Raw genomic sequence first — 21835 nt, 5'->3', positions numbered from 1 at the left:
AAGGTATATAGGATGATACACATCCTATATACCCTACACAACACACAGATAATTTTATATGTGAATTTTATGGAACATTCAAGGAAGAGATATTAACACTCCAGAATTCTAAATTATTTGAGCAATAAAGGAGTAGAAAGCATTTCCAAACTTATTTTATGAGGAAGGCATACCCTGATACCAAAACCTGACAAAGATATCATGAGAAGAAAAATATATAGATGAGTATCAGTAGAAAAAAACTGAGAAAGAGCTAAAGAAGCTATTCCTAGAATGTCCTTAATGTCCCTGCTTGTCCATGGCAAGGAAGGCTTATTTATGCCTGTTGTCCTAGCATAAGTATTAGTTGAACCTCCTTCCTTTAACTATTAAAAAAAGTTCCAATTTGGATAATAAATTATGTGTTCACCCTAGCTATTCTCCACAACATTCATGGTATAGGTGCTTTCACAGTAGAATTCTACTAAAATTTTGAGGAGTAGATAATTCTAATGGCTTAGTAGATGATCAGTGGTAGTATAGAATGTGATTAAATATAAAATTTTAACTTAATGGTATAAGGATGAATACTTTTAATAAAATTTTTTTACCTAAAAAAAGTATTTGACATTATTTACCAGATCAAATATTTGAATGTAAAAAAAAAAACCCATAAAAATACAAAAAAAAGAGTAAATTATTTTGACATAAGAACAAGAACTTTTTGAAATTATGCTTCAAAGTCCACAAAAAGTAAGAAAAACTATTAATAAAGTTGATCTTATAAAAATAAAAACCTTACATGTCAATATTTCAACTGCAAAGTTAAAAACACAAATGGAAAATGGAAAAATGAAAAAAAAACAAATTATATGTTACTCATCACAAAGTCACAAAGTTCATCATTTGCATATAAGCAGTTACTAGAAACCTGTATGAAAAAGATTAGAAAGAGAAGAAAATATGAGCAAAGTGTATATGAAATGGACATTTCACAGTAAAATAATCACAAATGGCCCCAACTATTTTCAAAGATACTCAACCTCACTCAGTAAAAAATATAATAAAACTAGACTGAAATATAAATTGTAACTCATATGATTGGCAAAAAGTTTAATAACAGACCTTTTTAGAAAGATATGAGAGAAAAAGGTATTTAGACCTTTTGGGTAGAAGCTTGGAAACCTCCCTCTACACAATCCTTCTCCCCGACTCCACCCCTTCCACAGGTAATTCCAAGAGCAATCCCAATAAACATCCACACTTTCAGCTTCATATTTGTGTCTGCTTCCCAGGAAACCCAACCTGGGATACTTGATTACTTATGAAACAACATGCATATGGTTACTCAAAAGAACTGTTTTTTCCTACTTGTAAATATTTAAAAATGGGTCAAATGTAATTATTAAGGATTTGATTAAATTGATTATAGTGCATCCAGGCAATTTAATATATGCACCTTAAAAATGAGAAAGCTTTCTATACACTAATGTAAAAAATATTTCCATAATATGTATATGAATGTAAATATGTATATCAAAGTACAACAGCATACATAGACCACTCTCTTTGGTATGAAAAAGGATTGCTTCTCTCATCATAAAGAAGCACTGAAAGAATACACAAGGAACTATTAATAGTGGCTAATTTTGAAAAGTAGCAGCAGGAATTAGTGAAAGTTAGGGACAGAAAAGGAAGAATTTCCAATGTTTATAATTTATATTATTTTAAGTTTTTTGGATATACTTATTCAAAGCAATATCTATCTATCTATCTATCTATCTATCATCTATCTATCTATCTACATTTATCTATCTCTTTGATTAGAAACTTTCCTCAGAATCTGCCTACCAAAAGTACATTTAATGAACCATTTTTATATTTCGGTCCCCTAACTGCTTCATATAACTTTCTAGGTTAAAGTCCTTCAGAACGGCTGATTGCTATTTCTCATGGTGTCTATGGGAAATGAATCATTTTCTACTGTAGTGGAAGAGCAAACACCAATGACTGCACTGATTTCCCATAAAATGTCGTGCAAACTTGCTTCAATCAGCCTGATTTACGTCCTCCAGATAAATGTCAGTCACCAGTATCCAGGAGCCACATAGGCAAGAATCGTTAAGTCTGACTCCATCAAGAACCCCCTATTGAACTCTACTTGAGTATCACATAGGAGCCAGCAACTGCATTATTTAATATACTTCCACCTAGAAAATATGATGTAAGTCTTCCCTTCTGGCAAGCATTCACGCTTCCCACATATGGTTCTCTTAAAGTTACAATTATTGGATGAAAGAGGGCATCTCTTTCATCTTTCCCAAATGGAAGGGATTAAAAAAACTCAATTGTACTATCAAGTTCATTAATGTATGCTTTTTATTGTTTCTTGTCTTTTACTTTCTTTAGATTTAATTTTCTGTTATTTTTCTAACTTTTTAGAATGAATGACAAGATTAGGAACTTTTTGCCTTTCTATTCTAATAAATGTGTATATCTCTATAAATGTGCCTCTAATAATGGCTTTAACTGCCCTGTACCATTTTGGTAAATAGTATTTTAAATATCATTCAATTTCTAGTATTTTCTAATTAACATTGTGATTTTCTCTTTAATATATCAATTATTTAGAAGTATATTGCTGAAGTACAAAATATATGCAGATTTTATGACAAAGAAGGGAAGAATATACAATGGAGAAAAGACAGTCTCTTCAATGAATGGTGCTGGGAAAATTGGGCAGCTACATGTAAAAGAATGAAATTAGAACGTTCTCTAACACCATATACAAAAATAAATTCAAAATTGATTAAAGACCTAAATGTTAAGATGATATAAAACCCCTAGAGGAAAACATAGGCAGAAGACTCTTTGACATAAATCAATATTTTTAAGTAAAGCAATATTTTTAAATCTGTCTTCTTTTTTTTTCTTTTTTTGCGGTACGCAGGCCTCTCACTGTTGTGGCCTCTCCTGTTGCGGAGCACAGGCTCCGGACCACAGGCTCAGCGGCCATGGCTCACGGGCCAAGTGGCTCCGTGGCATGTGGGATCCTCCCGGACTGGGGCACGAACCCATGTCCCCTGCATCGGCAGGCGGACTCTCAACCACTGCGCCACCAGGGAAGCCCTTTAAATCTGTCTTCTAATGTAAAGGAAATAAACAAAAATAAATAAATAGGACCTAATTAAACTTAAAAGTTTCTGCACAGGAAAGGAAACCATTGACAAATGAAAAGACAACCTACCGAATGGGAGAAAATATTTGCAAATGATAAGACTGATAAGGGATTAATATCCAATACATATGAACAGCTCAAACCACTCAACATCAAAAAACAAAAAAACAATTAAAAAAATGAGCCAAAGAACTGAACAAACATATTTCCAAAGAGGACATGCAGATGGACAATAGGCACACGAAAAGATGCTCAACATCACTAATTGTCAGGTAAATGCAAATTAAAACCACAATGATATATCACCTCACACCTGTCAGAATGGCTATCATTAAAAAGAACACAAATGATAAATGTTGGTGAGTGTGTGGAGAAAAGGAGACTCTTATACACTGCTGGTGGGAATGTAAATTGGTGCAGCTACTGTGGAAAACAGTATGGAGGTTTTTCAAAAAACTAAAAAGAGAATTACCATATGACCCAGCAATTCCACTCCTGAGTAAACATTCAAAAAAAACAAAAACACTAATTCAAAAAGTTACACGCACTCCAATGTTCATTGGAGCATTATTTACAATTGTCAAGATATGGAAGCAACCTAAGCGTCCATCAACAGATGAATGGATAAAAACGATGAGACACACACACACACACACACACACACACACACACAATGGAATACTACTCAGCCATAAAAATGAAATTTTGCTATTTTCAGCAACATGGATGTATTTGGGGGGCATTATGGTTAAGTGAAATAAGTCAGACAGAGAAAGACAAATACTGTATGGTATCACTTATATGTGGAATTTAAAAAATAAAACAAACTAGTGAATATAATAAAAAAGAAGGAGACTTACAGATATAGAGAACAAACTACTGGTTACCAGTGCAGGGGGTGGGTGGGGGGAGAGGAGCAATATAGGAGTGAGGAAGTGGGAGGTAAAAACTGTTGGGTGTAAGACAGGCTACAAGGATGTATTGTACAAAATGGGGAATACGGTCAATATTTTGTAATAACTATTAATGGAGTGTAACCTTTAAGTTGTACAAAAATTTTAAAATTACATTAATAAAACAAAATATATGTAGATTTTTAGTGATTTTTTAAAAATTTGATTTTTGACTTGGCTATGGTCAGAGGAGATATGGTTACAATTACTTCAACGTTTGAAACATTTTTATGACTCAGCATATGATCCATTTTTGCAAATGTTTCCTGTGTACTTCAAAAGATTGTGAATTCTTATTGTAAAACTCTATCTTTTACTGTTTTTGTCTATATGTTCTATCTTTTGTTGAGTGTTGGAATTTCCGATTATGACTGTAGGTTTGAGTCTATGTTATTAGGTGTATGCAAATTTAGAATTATTTTATCTTTCTAGTGAACTGACCCTGTATTATTCAATGTCAGTTTTCTAATGCTTCTTGCTTTGAAAGCTTCTTGGACAAATAGTGTTACTATATGTATCAGCTTAGTTTTGGTTAGTTTTTGCATACTACATCTCTTTCTATTTCCCATTATTTTACTTTCAATCTTTTTTTAAAATTTTTTAACATCAGAGTATAATTGCTTTACAAGGCTGTGTTAGTTTCTGCTTTATAACAAGGTGAATCAGTTATACATATTCATATGTCCCCATATCTCTTCCCTCTTGCATCTCCCTCCCTCCCACCCTCCCTATCCCACCTCTCTAGGTGGTCACAAAGCACCGAGCTGATCTCCCTGTGCTATGCGGCTGCTTCCCACTAGCTATCTATTTTATGTTTGGTAGTGTATATATGTCCATGCCACTCTCTTTGTCCTAGCTTACCAATCCCCCTCCCCGTATCCTCAAGTCCATTCTCTAGTAGGTCTGCGTCTTTATTTGCATCTTACCCCTAGGATCTTCATGACCTTTTTTTTTTTTAGATTCCATATATATGTGTTAGCATACAGTATTTGTTTTTCTCTTTCTGACTTACTTCACTCTGTATGAAAGACTCTAGGTCCATCCACCTCACTACAAATAACTCAATTTCATTTTTTTATGGCTGAGTAATATTCCATTGTATATATGTGCCACATCTTCTTTATCCATTCATCTGTTGATGGACACTTAGGTTGCTTCCATGTCCTGGCTATTGTAAATAGAGCTGCAATGAACATTGTGGTGCATGACTCTTTTTGAATTATGGTTTTCTCAGGGTATATGCCCAGTAGTGGGATTGCTGGGTTGTATGGTAGTTCTATTTTTAGTTTTTTAAGGAACCTCCATACTGTTCTCCATAGTGGCTGTATCAATTTACGTTCCAACCAACAGTGCAAGAGGGTTCCGTTTTCTCCACACCCTCTCCAGCATTTGTTGTGTGTAGATTTTGTGATGATGCCCATTCTGACCAGTGTGAGGTGATCCCTCACTGTAGTTTTGACTTGCATTTCTCTAGTGATTAGTGATGTTGAGCATCCTTTCATGTGTATGTTGGCAATCTGTATATCTTCTTTGGAGAAATGTATATTTAGGTCTTCTGCCCATTTTTGGATTGGGTTGTTTTTTTGATATTGAGCTGCATGAGCTGCTTGTAATTTGGAGGTTAATCCTTTGTCAGTTGCTTCATTTGCAAATATTTTCTCCCATTCTGCGGGTTGTCTTTTGGTCTTGTTTATGGTTTCCTTTGCTGTGCAAAAGGTTTTAATTTTCATTAGGTCCCATTTGTTTGTTTTTGTTTTTATTTCCATTTCTCTAGGAGGTGGGTCAAAAAGGATCTTGCTGTGATTTATGTCATAGAGTGCTCTGCCTATGTTTTCCTCTGAGAGTTTTGTAGTGTCTGGCCTTACACTTAGGTCTTTAATCCATTTTGAGCTTATTTTTGTGTATGGTGTTAGGGAGTGTTCTAATTTCATTCTTTTACATGTATCTATCCAGTTTTCCCAGCACCACTTATTGAAGAGGCTGTCTTTTTTCCACTGTATATTGTTGCCTCCTTTATCAAAGATAAGGTGACCATATGTGCATGGGTTTATCTCCGGGCTTTCTATCCTGTTCCATTGATCTATATTTCTGTTTTTGTGCCAGTACCATACTGTCTTGATTACTGTAGCTTTGTAGTATAGTCTGAAGTCAGGGAGCCTGATTCCTCCAGCTCCATTTTTCATTCTCAAGATTGCTTTGGCTAATCAGGGTCTTTTGTGTTTCCATACAAATTGTGAAATTTTTTGTTCTAGTTCTGTGAAAAATGCCAGTGGTAGTTTGATAGGGATTGCATTGAATCTGTAGATTGCTTTGTGTAGTTGAGTCATTTTCACAATGTTGATTCTTCCAATCCAAGAACATGGTATATCTCTCCATCTATTTGTATCACCTTTAATTTCTTTCATCAGTGTCTTATAATTTTCTGCATACAGGTCTTTTGTCTCCTTAGGTAGGTTTATTCCTAGATATTTTATTCTTTTTGTTGCAATGGTAAATGGGAGTGTTTTCTTAATTTCACTTACAGATTTGTCATCATTAGTGTACAGGAATGCTAGAGATTTCTGTGCATTAATTTTGTAACCTGCTACTTTACCAAATTTATTGATTAGCTCTAGTAGTTTTCTGGGAGCATCTTTAGGATTCTCTATGTATAGTATCATGTAACCTGCAAACAGTGACAGCTTTACTTCTTCTTTTCTGATTTGGATTCCTTTTATTTCTTTTTCTTCTATGATTGCTGCAGCTAAAACTTCCAAAACTATGTTGAATAATAGTGGTGAGAGTGGGCAACCTTGTCTTGTTCCTGATCTTAGTGGAAATTACTTTCAATCTTTCTGTATCCTTATATTTAAATTGTGTCTCTTATAAGAAACACATTGTTTTATTTTAATCCAATCTGACAATATTTGTCTTTTAATTAGAATACTTAGTACATTACTAACACATCTGCATTCACAGCTATAATGTAGCTATTTTCTATTTACCACCTTTCTTCACTAATTTTTTCTCGTTTTTTTGATTACCTACTGCTGTGTGACATACCTCCCACTAAAGTTAATGGTTTAAAAGAATAATCATTTCATTATTTCTTGTGGTGGGAGGGCTGTGCTTAGTGAATAGTTCTCCTGTATTTTGTAGTATCACCTGGATCAATGGGGCTACAGTCATCTGAGGGTTTGCTTGGCCTGGAATATCCATGATGGTTCACTTACATGGGTGCCAGTTGAGGTTTGATGTCATCTTGGAGCTCAGCTGGGGCTTTCAACTAGAGCACCATACTTTTCCTTCAGCTGGTCTCTCCATGTGGTTTTGAGATTGAAATATTGTGGCTAGGTTCCAAGAGAGAGCATCACTGGTGTGAGTGATACAAGATGAAGGATGTGAGAGATGAGAGTCTTCTTCAGGTTTGAATCTGGAATTTCCAGATTGTTGCTCCCACTACATTCTATTAGTTAAAGCAATTACAGAGGCAGCACTACTTCTAGGGCAAAAGGAATAACCTTCAACTCTTGATGAGAAGAGCAGGGAGGGGAAAAATTCCTTGGAATCATTTTTGAACATTAGCTACTACATTTGTCTTCTTTTGAGTTAACTGATTTTTTATTACATTGTTATGCCCATATATTATCATGGTAGTTATATGTTATTTTACTAATTTTTTACTATTCGAGGATGATAGTTTTTTCCAGCCCATTAGGGATATTATTACTTTGTCTTCTGACATCTATTGTTTCTGTTGAAAAGTTAGTTCTCAGGTTTTTGTTGTTCCTTAAAGGTAATGTATCTTTTTAATCTCTAGCTGCTTTTAAGATTTTATTATATGGTTTGCTTGTCACAGTTTTATTAGATCATTAGTTCTTGTTATTTTAATTACTCACTGTTTATCTAACTTAAGGTGTATAGTCCTTCTATGGCTTGGTTTCATTTTTTAATCTTGGAGAATCCAGAAAATTATCTCTTGGAAATTGAGTTTCTGCTTCATTTTCTCTCCCCTCTTTCTGAGAATGAATTCATATGCATTAACACCTTTTGATTATATCCCTGATTAACGGTTTTTGTTATGACCTCACTTCCAATTCATTTATTTGTGTTTCAACTATTCTGTTGTTAAACCCATTCACTGAGTTCTTAATTCCAGTTATTCTGTTTTTATTTCCAGAATTTTCATTTAATTATTTTTAATAGTTTTAAATGGTCTGATGAATTTCTCTACTTTAATTCATGGGGCATTGTTATTTTGAATTTGATGTCTGATAAAATTATTTTCTGGATATCCTATGATTATTTCTACTGTCTACTTTCTGTATTTTTCTTTGGTCAAATCTTTTTATTTCAAAAGTTGTAGTAATAATTTGAGGCTCTGTATGTTAGTTTTGCTTTTGTTATTACACACTAACAATCTGGCTCATCTTTTCCTACTCAGTAACTGAAATTGTTTGGAGCTTGCTTCAGCCCATCTATGTCTATTTCATCTATATTTCAGCTCCCATGTGAAAGCTTGCAGTTTTTACCAAGCCACCTCCTTCTCATTAGGGCTTGAAGGATTTTGTTTTCGTTGTTTTTCTATTCTGTGTTATCCCCTCCCCCAGTCATGTGAGTTTGTTAAGTTTCCTCAGTTTCTCTGCATATGCTTCACAGTTTTGGAATGAAAACATTATTTTAAAATAAAATATAATACCAAAGACCAGACTTGTCCCTCTGGAATTCCTGTAGGCTCCTTGATTCCAGTTCTAAGGTTCTCACTTTCTTGGTAGTATTCTGATACCTTTAGAAATATTTTTAATAGATTCCTCAGGTTTTCAAATTGTTTTTCATTGAAAAATTGGTCCAAAACACCCTGCTTTTATTGTATGACGTGTAATGTCCCCACAGCGCTCTTACTCTTACGCATCTTATCTAAACAATCTTTCCCCATGATTTACATAATCTTTAAAGTATTATTATAACTCCAAGAGCTGGGAGACAGGAAAGCGTTGCAATAATTTTTTTCCACTCTTTAGCAAGAAAATAAATATCTCTTTTTTTAAACTGTGTTTACTAATTGCACTTTTCCCTTAGGCATGTGGTCTCAACCAAAACAACATTAAAAGGAAAATTCTCATTCATGATCTTATTACAAGTATGATACTAAGCAGTTTATTCTTTGTTGTTTGTTCCTACATAGTTTTCTTCTGTATTTCTTTGATTACCCTTAAATGTGTATAAAGTAGAGGATAGCAGGCTTGATATAATGCATTTGATTTGGAAAATATTTTCTTCACAATAGATAGCCTAAAGCTATTAAAAGTAGAAGCCTATATATATGTTGTGTAATTATCTTCTACACTTTTATCCTTTCAGGAAGTATTAAAAATGATGGACATGGGGCTTCCCTGGTGGCGCAGTGGTTGAGAGTCTGCCTGCTGATGCAGGGGACACAGGTTCGTGCCCTGGTCCGGGAAGATCCCACATGCTGCGGAGCAGCTGGGCCCGGGAGCCACGGCAGCTGAGCCTGCGCGTCCAGAGCCTGTGCTGCGCAACAGGAGAGGCCACAGCAGTGAGAGGCCCACGTACCACAAAACAAAAAAACAAAAAAGCAACAAAAAAAAATGATAGACATGAGCTCTTGCTTTAGAAAATCAGAAATACTTAGTAACTTATTTCTGTCTCATAATTATCAAATAATTATAAACATTTTAATGCACAGATGATCCTCAAGAGTACTTCACTTTAACACACAGTAAACAAACAAAAAACAATAAAAAATAATACATACATATAATAATGTAATTGAGTCTTTACGCTAGGTAAAGCATTAAGCCCCTTATATACATTACCTGATGTAACTCTCAGAATTGTAAGTTTGGCAACAAAAATGAAGAAGTAGGTTCAGAGAAGTTGAGAAATTTGCTCCAGTTTACACAAATAGTAACAGAGGCAAAATTGGAACCCAAATATGACTCTAAGAAAATTTCTCTTAAGCACTTTCTTTATTACTTCTCAGTTGAACATCATTGCCTGAAAGCAAATGATCTCATAGTGAAGGGAGAATTGTTGCATCTGAATGAAGATAAAAGGACGCCAAGTGTTGAGTGAGGGAGAGTACGAAAGGGTAAGGGAAGAAATAAAAGTGTTTAGATTCTGGGAGAAGTACGTATGCAGAATGGCTACTTCTTTAATAAGTCACTGGTTCCTCCCCTTGATTTTGCTTTTTATAGTACATACAGTACGGACTTACAGGACTCTTGAGTACACTGTAGATCATACTCTCTTAAGATTGCAGGGCTGATATAACATAGCATCAGAACTGTTCACAAAACTCTTCAAAATGAGAATCCTTTTACCTCAGATTACTTTTCAATAAAAATTAAAGACTCAGAATTATTTTGGTTGATGACAGCCATTAAAATAAATCTCATGTGTGAAATGCCATCAATGTCTGACATTGCAAATAAATTAGACAGATATAAAGTGAACAAAGAACTGAAGTTAACCTGGTAAGAATTCAGTAAAATTGCAAAATCATTTGCAGTTCAAAAGTGAATGAAACAAAAACATATATTTTATTATTTTGGAATATATGATAAAATGTCTTAAATGTATATGTTTTTTTCTTTTTGAATACTCTAGGAATTCAGTAACAAAAATTATAAACTCAATTATAAAAATTATAACGCAAATTATAAAAATAAGTTAATAGAACAAAAAAGCATAAATATATACATATATACATGTATGTGTATAATATATGTATTTATATGAATTTATATATGTATGTACATTTATAAATTTATTTTGAATTGCTATCCTGAGATGTTGCCAAACACACTTGTCTGGGAGCTCTGTGGTAGATTCTTTGGAATTTCTACAGAGGCATTTAAGTCCATCTGTGAATAGAGGTTTTAATTTCCATATGTACGTTAATTACTTTGCTTGCCATATTTCGCTGCCTAGGACTTCTAAGACTGTGTTGAATAGCAGTGGTCTGAGAAATCATCCTTTCCTTGTTGCACATTTTAAGGTGGAAACAGAATTAATTGTGATGTTAGCTGTAGAATTTTAGATGTTTTCTATCTAGTAAAGGAAGTTTCTTTTTCTAGTTTTTAACTTTAAATTCAATTTATTTAAGAGATTGTATAGACCTCCTGACAGTTCTTATCAATATAATTGACTGTTTTCAAAGAACCAACTTTTTGGTTTATTGGTTCCCTTAGGTTTACAGAAAATTGAGTAGACTGTATAGAGAGTTCCCTTCATGCACACACTGTTTCTGGTATTATGTCATACATTGCAATCATACATTACGTAACCTTTTCAAACTGGTTTCTTTCACTTAGCAGTAACTATTTAAGGTTCCTCCGTATCTTTTTTGGCTGATACTCATTTTTTTTTTTATTACTGGGTAATATTCTATGTATGAATGTACTTCAGTTTCGGTACCCTTTCACCGATTGAAGGGCATTATGATTGCTTCTAATTTTTGGAAATCATGAATAAAGCTGCTACAAACAGTCATGTGCAGGTTTTTGTGTGGACATGAATTTTCAACTCATCTAGGTATGTATATATATATATATATATATATATATATATATATATATATATATAGTATATTCTATATATTTATATATATATATGAATGTGATTGGTGGACTATGTGGTAAGACTGTGTTTAGCTTCATAAGAAAATACCAGACTGTCTTTCAAAGTGGCTGTATCATTTTGAATTCCCAAGAGAAATGAATGAGAGGTCCTGTTCCTCCATATCCTCAAGAGTATTTACAGTTTTCAACTTTTCTGGATTTTAGCCATTCTAATAGGTGTAGTAATACCTCACTGTTTTAATTTGCAATTCCCCAGTAACATATGCTGTTGAGTATCTTCACATGCTTATTTTCTATCTGCATATCTTCTTAATGGTGGTATATGTTAAGATCTTTTGACCATTTTTAAATTATCATTGAATTTTAAAAGTTCTTTGTAAGTCCTTTATCATTGATTTGTTTTGCCTTAGTCACTTTCTCCCAGTCTGTGACTTTTCATTCTTTTAACAGTGTCTTTCACAGAGCAGAAGTTTTTAATTTAATAAAGGCCAACATCAATATTTTTCTTTTATGGATCTTGCTTGTGATGTTGTATCTAAAACTCATGACCAAACTGAAGAATATCTAGATTTTCTCCAATGATAACTTGTAGAAATTTTATAGCTTTGTGTTGTACATTCAGGTCTATGATACATTTTGAGTTACTTTTTGTGAAAGGTGTAAGATCTGTGTCTAGATACACTTATTTTTTTAAATTTTACTTTATGTTTTTAGCAGCTTGAAACAATAAAATTTATTTTCTCACAGTTTCTGTGGGTCAGGATCTAAGGCCAAAATCAAGCTGTTGGCTGGCTGTGTCCTCATCTGGAGGCTTGACTAGGCAAAGTCAGGCTTCCAAGCTCCCTCATGTTGTTGGCAGAATTTATTTCCTTACAGCTGTAGGACTGATGTCCTTGTTTTCTTAAGAGCTGTTGACTGGGCCCACTCTCAGGTCAGGTCCTTGCCACATGGCTTATTTATTAATTTGCATGAGAGTGTCCAGTTTTTCTAGTACCATCTGTTGAAATAATTACCATTTGTCTTTTGAAGTACATTTGCTCCTTTGTCAAAAATTAAATGAGCTTATTTATGTGAGTCTGTTTCTGAACTTTGTATTCTATTCTGTTCCATTGTTCTATTTGTCTTTTCTTTCACCACAAATACCACATTTATTATTTCCTTCCTTTTGCTTGCTTTGTTATTATTATTCTTTTTCATGATCCATAAGTAGAAACAGTACAGACTTCAGACCTATCTATTTTAATACAGCATTTTAATGATACAAATTTCATCTAAACATGGCTTAGATGCATTTCACAAATTTTGATATGAAACATTTTCACTTTTATTCAGATAAAATTCTTTGTAAATCTCTATTAAGACACACTGTCTGACTCACGAGATTTTTTTCATGCTTGTAATTTAGACTGCAAATATTTGTGGATTTTCCAGACAATTTCTGCTGTTGATTTCTAGTACTGTCATAGTAAAATATATATATATATATGCTTTGTATGACTTCTGTTTCTTTTTAATGATTCCTAAGGTTTATTTTACAGCCAGAACATGGTCTTTTTGAATCTTGAGAAGAATGTGCATCTGCTTTTGTTGGGTACAGCATTCTACAAATACCAACTGGATCAAGTTGGTTGATAGTGTCCTTTAGATATTCTATATATTTACTGATTTTCTGAAAATATATTACATTAATTACTGAGAGAGGATGAAAAATATTCTGTTTACTTACTAGTGTACATATGTTATCTTTTCACCTATACTGCTGCCTTTGTCAGGAAAGAATCTGCTTCTATTTTACCTCTTTACCTTAAAGCCTCAGCCAGTCTCTTCTGCACTGGCACACAGTTCGTCTCCATTCAATGGCTTATCTTCATAAGAAAAATACAACACATTTATAGTTTATCTTTGGAAAGCTATACAAATGACAGCAGAGATCCATGTTGGCAAGGCTGCACTTTGTTCCAAGAACTTCATGGTTTTGTATATTCATGTGAAATAGATTAGAAAAAGTGGTAAATCAGAAATTTTAGATCAAAAGACAACCCACAGAATGGGAGAAAATATTTGCAAACAATGCGACCAACAAGGGATTAGTCTCCAAAATTTACAAACAGCTCATGCAGCTCAATATCAAAAAAACAAACAATCCAATTAAAAAACACGCAGAAGAACTAAAGAGACATTTCTCCAAAGAAGACATACAGATGGTCAAGAGGCACATGAAAAGATGCTCAACATTGCTAATTATTAGAGAAATGCAAATCAAAACTACAATGAGATATCACCTCATACCAGTTAGAATGGCCATCATCAAAAAATCTACAAACAATAAATGCTGGAGAGAGTGTGGAGAAAAAGGATCACTCCTACACTGTTGGTGGGAATGTAAATTGGTACAGCCACTATGGAGAACAGTATAGAGGTTCCTTAAAAAACTAAAAATAGAGCTACCGCATGATCCAGCAATCCCACTCTTGGGTATATATCTGGATAAAAACATGGTTTGAAAGGATACATGCACCCCAATGTTTATTGCAGCACTATTTACAATAGCCAAGACATGGAAGCAATCTAATTGGCCAGCAACAGATGACTAAAGATATGGTACATATATACAATGGAATATTACTCAGCCAATAAAAACAATGAAATAATGCCATTTGCACCAACATGAATGGACCTGAAGATTATCATATTAAGTGAAGTAAGTCAGACAGAGAAAGACAAATATCATATGATATTGCTTACATGCGGAATCTAAAAAAAAATGATACAAATGAACTTATTTACAAAACAGAAACAGACTCACAGACTTAGAGAACCAATTTATGGTTACCAGGAGGGAAGGGTGGGGGGAAGGAATAGACTGGGAGTTTGGGATTGACATGTACACACTGCTGTATTTAAAACAAAATGCCTTCCCATGAAAAAGAAAATAAATTAAAAAAAAATTTTAGATCAAACTTTTATTCAGAAATATGATACAATAAAGTTCAGAAGACACTAAATTTTGTGACTGATAGTAATTATAGAATACTTTTTCATACCTAAGACTGTCTAGAAAGCTCAAGAAGACTAAGTTTTCAAGCAGGATCAAAGAAGAATATCCTCACTAAATATGATTGACCCTTGAACAACAGGGTTGCCAGGGAGTGTGTGTTAGGGTTTCTGACCCTCTGCATGGTTGAAAATCTGTGTAGAGTCTGCTCTCAGTATCCACAGCTCCTCCATATCTGTGGATTCAGCCACCTGCAGATCATGCAGTACTACAGTATTTACTATTGAAAAAAAAATCATATAAATGCACTTGCACAGTTCAAACCTATGTTGTTCAAGGGTCAACTATACAATTTAAGAGGCTAATGAAATACACATTTTCTCTGTAATTATACTACCTAAGTCTTGCTTATTCAAATTGAGATAAATACATATGTATTTTTGTCCACTAAATTAGAGGATATACTGATTTATAAAGTATATAATAAAAAGCATTGTAGAATATTAGCTCTGGTTGAAATGTAGTCACCAAGTTGTCCATCCTCTTCTATTTGGCCAAATAGAAGTATTTCATAATTACAAAATCTATGTTTCAGCGGAGTAAAGTAATCCAAAGACTATAATAATAGAGTTCTTAACAGCTAAGGTAGTAAATAGCCTCTGCTTCATGTTGCTATTGGGAATTTGTATCTGGATTTTAGGCATTCAAATGCTATAAGAATTCACATTGTGGTAATACCTGAATCAGCAGTGGGCTTTAGCAGAATCACACATAAAGGTGCTTTAATTTGCCACCTTACATATTAATAGAGGTCAAGTTAGCTGATATCATTTCATGGAATTGTATATTTTGCAGTCAACTCACTATTAGACATGTCTCATTTAGGATTCTTATGGTAGCTTGACTTTGTTCTAGCCTGTTACTCCTTGCTGTTTCACCATCTTTAATTATTCCTCCCCTCCGCATGTACTGAAATGGAATGCCTCAAGGATACTGTGATGGCAACACTAAGCAGCATTGTTTTCTCTTATAATGTATCTTGGGAAGGATATTGTCAGACCACTAGGCAAAATAGAAAGGTGGATTTAATTTGCATCAAATAAATATATTAAAGTTAAATGAATCAAAATATATGCAAATGAATCAAAGATGCAAATTCATTCTTAACATCTAGTTAAGAATGTTTAGGAATTTGTTTCACTTCTAAGTATTCAAACTCATCACTCCTACAGAAAGAAATGTGGCAATATCTTCTCCAGCAGGGTACGTGTCCTGTCGAAACACTGTTACTTTGAATATAAGATCAGAATGTAAAACACAGTCAAGGCCATTGTTTCTTGCTCCTCTGTGTAGTGTATCAAGCCGTAAGCATGATATTTTCCTGCCTCATCTTTCCTAGACAAAATAATAAGTATTCCTTGGTTTCTATGATTTAACCAAAGGGGAAACAAAGAGAAAGATACTGCTTTGAGGGCAAGTCTTTTTAAAAAATAAACTAAACTAAATTTTTCCTTACAAATTTCAGTGTGATTATTGAGTTTTATTTTAGATATAAATGACCAAGTGTTCATGTGTGAAATATTTAATACATTTGGAAATTACTGAAGTTTTTTGCAAGTATCATTCCCATAAGGCTAAAGATTGAGTCCTCTTTCTAAAAAGTGTGTTAGACAACTTAAATTACCAATTCTGCAACAACTAAGACCCATGCAATTAGCAACACTACTTTGATTTGTGAATAATCTAACTATAATTGCCTAATAGATAAATCTAATTGATTACCATTTCCATTTTCAGTAGTGATTTTTCAATATTAATACCAGCACTTTCTAACATTTCCAAGCTCTCTTACTGGGATAAGAAATTTATTTCATTAATATGATTTTTTTGCAATGATATAAAGCCAATATTTAAGTAGAAAGCTCCTGGTTTATATTTGAGAGACTTTTACTTGAAGGAAGCCTTCAAATGTAGGTGATTCAGGATTTCCAGTTTCGAATAGCAATAGTCAGATTTCCTATTTGATTCAATTCAGAGATAACATAAATAATTTTTATGATTATCTTCCTTTCAGGTATATAAACACTGTTTTTTTACACCATTAATTGACCAAAATTCAAACCGATTATTGCAGGTCAATTGCCTACATATATATGTTACTAGGTTATCTACAAATGGGATGTGGCATATCCCTCAGATCAGATAATATATTAAACCAAATTAATTTTAAATTGAATTATCATGTTCTAACATCTTTTGACTTTCATTCACTTGTTACAAAATTACTTAGCAAAGAAAGAAACTAAAAAGCCAATTTCCCTCTCTTGAAGACCATTTAAGTAAATGTAATAATACTAGAACCAGGAAAATGCTAAATGAAGATAGATAATAATGAAGAATGTAAGAGATGAAGCTAAATGTTCTAGTACTGAATTCACAGATTTTAACACCATAATTTGTTTACAAAGATTGGAGGGAGCTTAACATATTTTTGAAAATAATAAATAGATTTTCACCATAAAGCAAGGTACTAGAACATAATATTTAGAAGAGGGGAAAAGCATATATAGCAAAATTGCCAAGAAACAAAATAAAGGCAAATAACAAAATAGGATTAAATTCTACAAACTAAATGTGAGACAAAGGCCATATGATGAATAGTGAGAAGATGGGTATGGGTACTAAACACGTATCTACTAATAATGAAATATACATAGCCATTAAACACCAGAAATTAATTTGTCTCCACTATTAATAGAAGAGTGGGCATTATAATGACAATAAGAAAACATTTTCCCTACGGGATTGGAAAGTATTAGAAGAAATGTCAATACCCAGTGTTGGTGAATATATGGGAGAATAACGGATGAACAATCTCTAATGCTTAGATTGTAAATTAGTAAAATGCTATGTAGTATAAATTTAATATCTATTAAAAGCTTCTAAAATGTGCATCATTTACCTGTAGTGTTGATCTACACTTTCTTTTGTAATCAGAAAATATTATATAAATTAATGTTCATGCTAAACGTTTTACTAGTTATATTAAACAAAAAGACAGCACTTGGAAAATGAGCTATTTCTTTGTGGTACAGACAGAACCAATTCTAAAGAATTCCTTCTGTCCCTTTCTATTCTTAACTATGCTCACAGCTGTCGCTAGCATTAGTTTTCTAAAAGATGTATCTAATCATCACCTTCCTGCTTAAAACAATAGATAGCAGAAACATATGACTGACTATAGCTTACTTCTAACTGACTGCCAGGTCACTTGATTTTTTTTTTTTTGTCATGAGATGTGCTATAATACATGCACACATATAAACATACATGCACAACTGTGTACATATTATATGTGGCCTTTATAATCTGTTATTATAAATCCCAAACTTTATGTTAGATGCTCAGTGTGGTAGAGACAGATATTGGTCACATAATATTTATCCCACCCCCTTTTTTTTTTTATAATAATAGAGTCTTAATATTTAGGTGGACCCAGAGACATCCTGAATAAAAACTGAATTTTTCTAATGGCTTTGCTCCTAAAGTTCCAGATCTGATTTAGATTCCACCAACTATGTCCCGCCATGAATTTTGGAAGATAGAAGAGAGAAGTGTTTTGCACTTTTTTCTTCTTTCATGATTTTTTTTTTAGGGTTTAGGTTTTTTTCTGTGGGAAAAGAAGCAGAGGCCTTAATAGCTAGTTGGTATCATTTAATAAGATTTATAGGGGTGAAAAACACATGTAATCACACCTTTCCTTTTTATTTAAATCTATTAGGCTCAGAATAGATATGGAGTCAATATTCTTGATTCCAGTGAAGCCTCCTAATTTTCCACCTTCATGATTTTTACATATATCTACCCATTATTTTAAATATATTCTTACCTAAAATAGGTAAGAATATATTTAACCTGCCTGATTACACTTAGCTTGTAAATGCCCTAGGTTAATGGTAATCGACCTTTCTATAACTAACATTTTTAACACTCTGTTATCTTCAAATTAATTTAATATAGTGTAACTTACATATATAATTTCAGTAACAATCCATTTAAAGGCAAAAATATAATCAAAATAGAAAATACAATTTATTTGTAATAAATATAATTGTCATATATAAATACTCAAGCACAACAAAATTAAAAGATAAATTACACATATGAATATAGAGAATCACTGTGAGTATAACAGCCACAAATATAAACCGATACAAATAGGTTGTATGAGCTGTTCAAATACTATGTGCTACATTGCCCTCTGTGATACAGTTTTACAAACTGCTGAGCAACTTTTGATAAAATTAGAAACTTAAAAATTACAATTTCCCTTTAGTTTACATGTTAGTTGTATTCCTAAAAATTCAAACTGTGCAAAATTTAAAACCATGTAAGAATTATTTGAGTTCACATGTGAAATGCTAAATATATAGTCTCAGGTAAATACAAATAAATTTTCTTTTACCTGAAGGTACAGCAAGACATTCACAAATCACATGAGAACTGCCACAATTCTTTATGTGCAGAATATTTGTCATCCTAGGCCCCCAGTCAATAAATACCAATAACAGCCTGCAAATTTTTATTAAAACAATGCCTATACATTTCTAGGAGGTGATTCCATGTACGCGCACTCACACACACACACACACACACACACACACAAACACACACACACACAAAACCACAAACCCTGCCTTAAGAACCACTTCCTGAGGTTCTTACTTCTGCTCTTTCTTCAGTCTGAATACTGTTAACTACTCAGTTCTCTAAGGGACAAACTACAATGTAAGCTTCAAGATCCAGATAAAATGTCTCCTGCTTCTGGAGACATTATTAGAGCTCTGAAAATAACATGAATCCCTCCTCCTATATTCTATAAAACTACATACATATGGGTAACATATTGAGCATATGTTATGCTGAATGAATGAATTAAAATTTCCTACATTTATAGCTCTTATTTTCATTTTGCTTCTTCCCCCCTCCCCTTATGTCCTTATAAATCACTGCATCTTTACAGAAAATAAGTCTACACCTTAAAGTTCATTATTTAAAATTGCTACATGAAATAAGTTTGGACAGGCAATTGTTATTAGTTTACTAAACCTACTAATTAGTTTTCCTCAGATGGGAAAAGTTGGTCAATTATCGGATTCTTCTGTCTTAGTTTCAACCATCAGGGCTTTATTGATAAAGAAAAAATCACCTGTAGTATATCCTAAAAATTTTAATTGGAAAAATCTGATTGTCCAAATACAGGAAAGAATGAATTTAATTCACATTAACATACTTGCCCTTTATTATATATTAGCAACTTAAAAATCCAAACATATATAATAGCTGGCATTTACACTAAAAGGAATATTCTTTCACAATAATTTTCATATTAAATATGTCAATTAATAAGAAATAGCTGAATAGAAGAATATGAAAGACTAGGCTGGGCTTTATCTGAATTACATTTCATCTGGAAGCCCCCAGACCTCATAAATCACAATTTTCTTAAACTAGAAAGAAGAGTTATATTGATACTACTATAATTCTTTATAAATAATTTTTCTACTTTATTTTTTATGATCACTTTTGTTAAGCTCTTAAAATGAATCAGGAAGAAATACAAGGAAAGCACATTCAATACTCTGAACCCATCATATATTAACTAGGGGCAAGGAGGGTAACTTGATTTTCCCTAGAAATATAGACATAATAATGGCCTGCAACCACTTAAAATTTTGTCTAAGTTTTTTAGCAAATGGATATCTCTGCAGCTTGCTTTGAGTCAGTGTTGCAAAGAGGAAAGAATACTGTCTCTTGAGTTAGACATATCCTATTTTAAATTCTAGTTTGGCCATTTATTGTGTTGCTTTGGACAAATAATTTAAATTCTTGGAACCTTGACATTTTCATAAAAAAAAAGAGACAATAAAATATAACTCAGAAGACAGTTGTGTTAACTAAATGAGACAACTGATATCAAATGCAGAGATTATACTCAATATGTACCAAAATATACAGATCATGATCAATTTGAAAAATCTAATCCACCTCTGGTTTCATTTTAACATATTTATAGATCAAAAAGGATTAGAAGTGACAACCCACAACTGGGAGTAAATTCATACACTAAGCCAAACAGATTCCTTCTGTATTAACATTGTGATACATTAAGACTACCAATAGGCTGCTGAACTTGACTTTCAAAGTTTATTTAATCAGGCTTTTTTTTTTTTTTTTTTTTTTTTGCAGTACGCAGGCCTCTCACTGTTGTGGCCTCTCCCATTGCAGAGCACAGGCTCCGGACGCGCAGGCTCATCAGCCATGGCTCACGGGCCCAGCTGCTCTGCGACACGTGGGATCTTCCCAGACTGGGGCACGAACCCGTGTCCCCTGCATTGGCAGGCGGACTCTCAACCACTGCGCCACCAGGGAAGCCCAATCAGGCCTTTTTTTGAAAGGGGTAACTGATGTAATGTTGAAAATTTCTTAGTTTTAATTTTTTGTTTTCAGTTACGGTCCATGCTTACCTCTCTAAGGCAGTGTGATGTAATGGGGTAACAGCAGTCTAGACTTCAGCTTACCTTGATGTTAGCCATTGCTCTGCTGCTTTCTAGCCCTGGGGCCATGGGCAAGTCACAGTGCTCTATGGATTTCAATACCATTTTATGTAAAATGTAATAAAAATTTATCTTCATCTCACATTTTTAAAATCATTATTTGTAACTGTGAATAAAAACCCCAAATAGACAGAGGATATTACTCATTTTAGAAAATACATTATGTCTCAATTGATATAATATTTTATTGGTAAAATAAAAACACAAAATAACTAAACAAATGAACAAAAACCCCTAAAATCCCATACATTTACTGGCCTCAATCAAATCTTATTGAATAACAACAGCTCTTGAAAAATTTTCAAAAAGAATTAAATCACAATCAGTGGAGTTAAAGGTAGCACACTATATTTTTAACTCTATCATTCTTGATAGACGCTAAGTGATTTTTCTTCTTTTGTCTGAGATTTATTGATACATAGTTGGAAAATACCTTAGAAACTTTCTTACACAGACAAGTACTATTTTGAAGTTAAGATACTGTTAAATATTAATTGTTCTTTAGTTCCTTTTATTTATGAAATACTTAC

The sequence above is a fragment of the Hyperoodon ampullatus genome (genome assembly GCF_949752795.1).
Source record: "Hyperoodon ampullatus genome assembly, chromosome: 13".
Taxonomy (NCBI): domain Eukaryota; kingdom Metazoa; phylum Chordata; class Mammalia; order Artiodactyla; family Ziphiidae; genus Hyperoodon; species Hyperoodon ampullatus.
Note: the sequence above shows the minus strand (reverse complement) of the source record.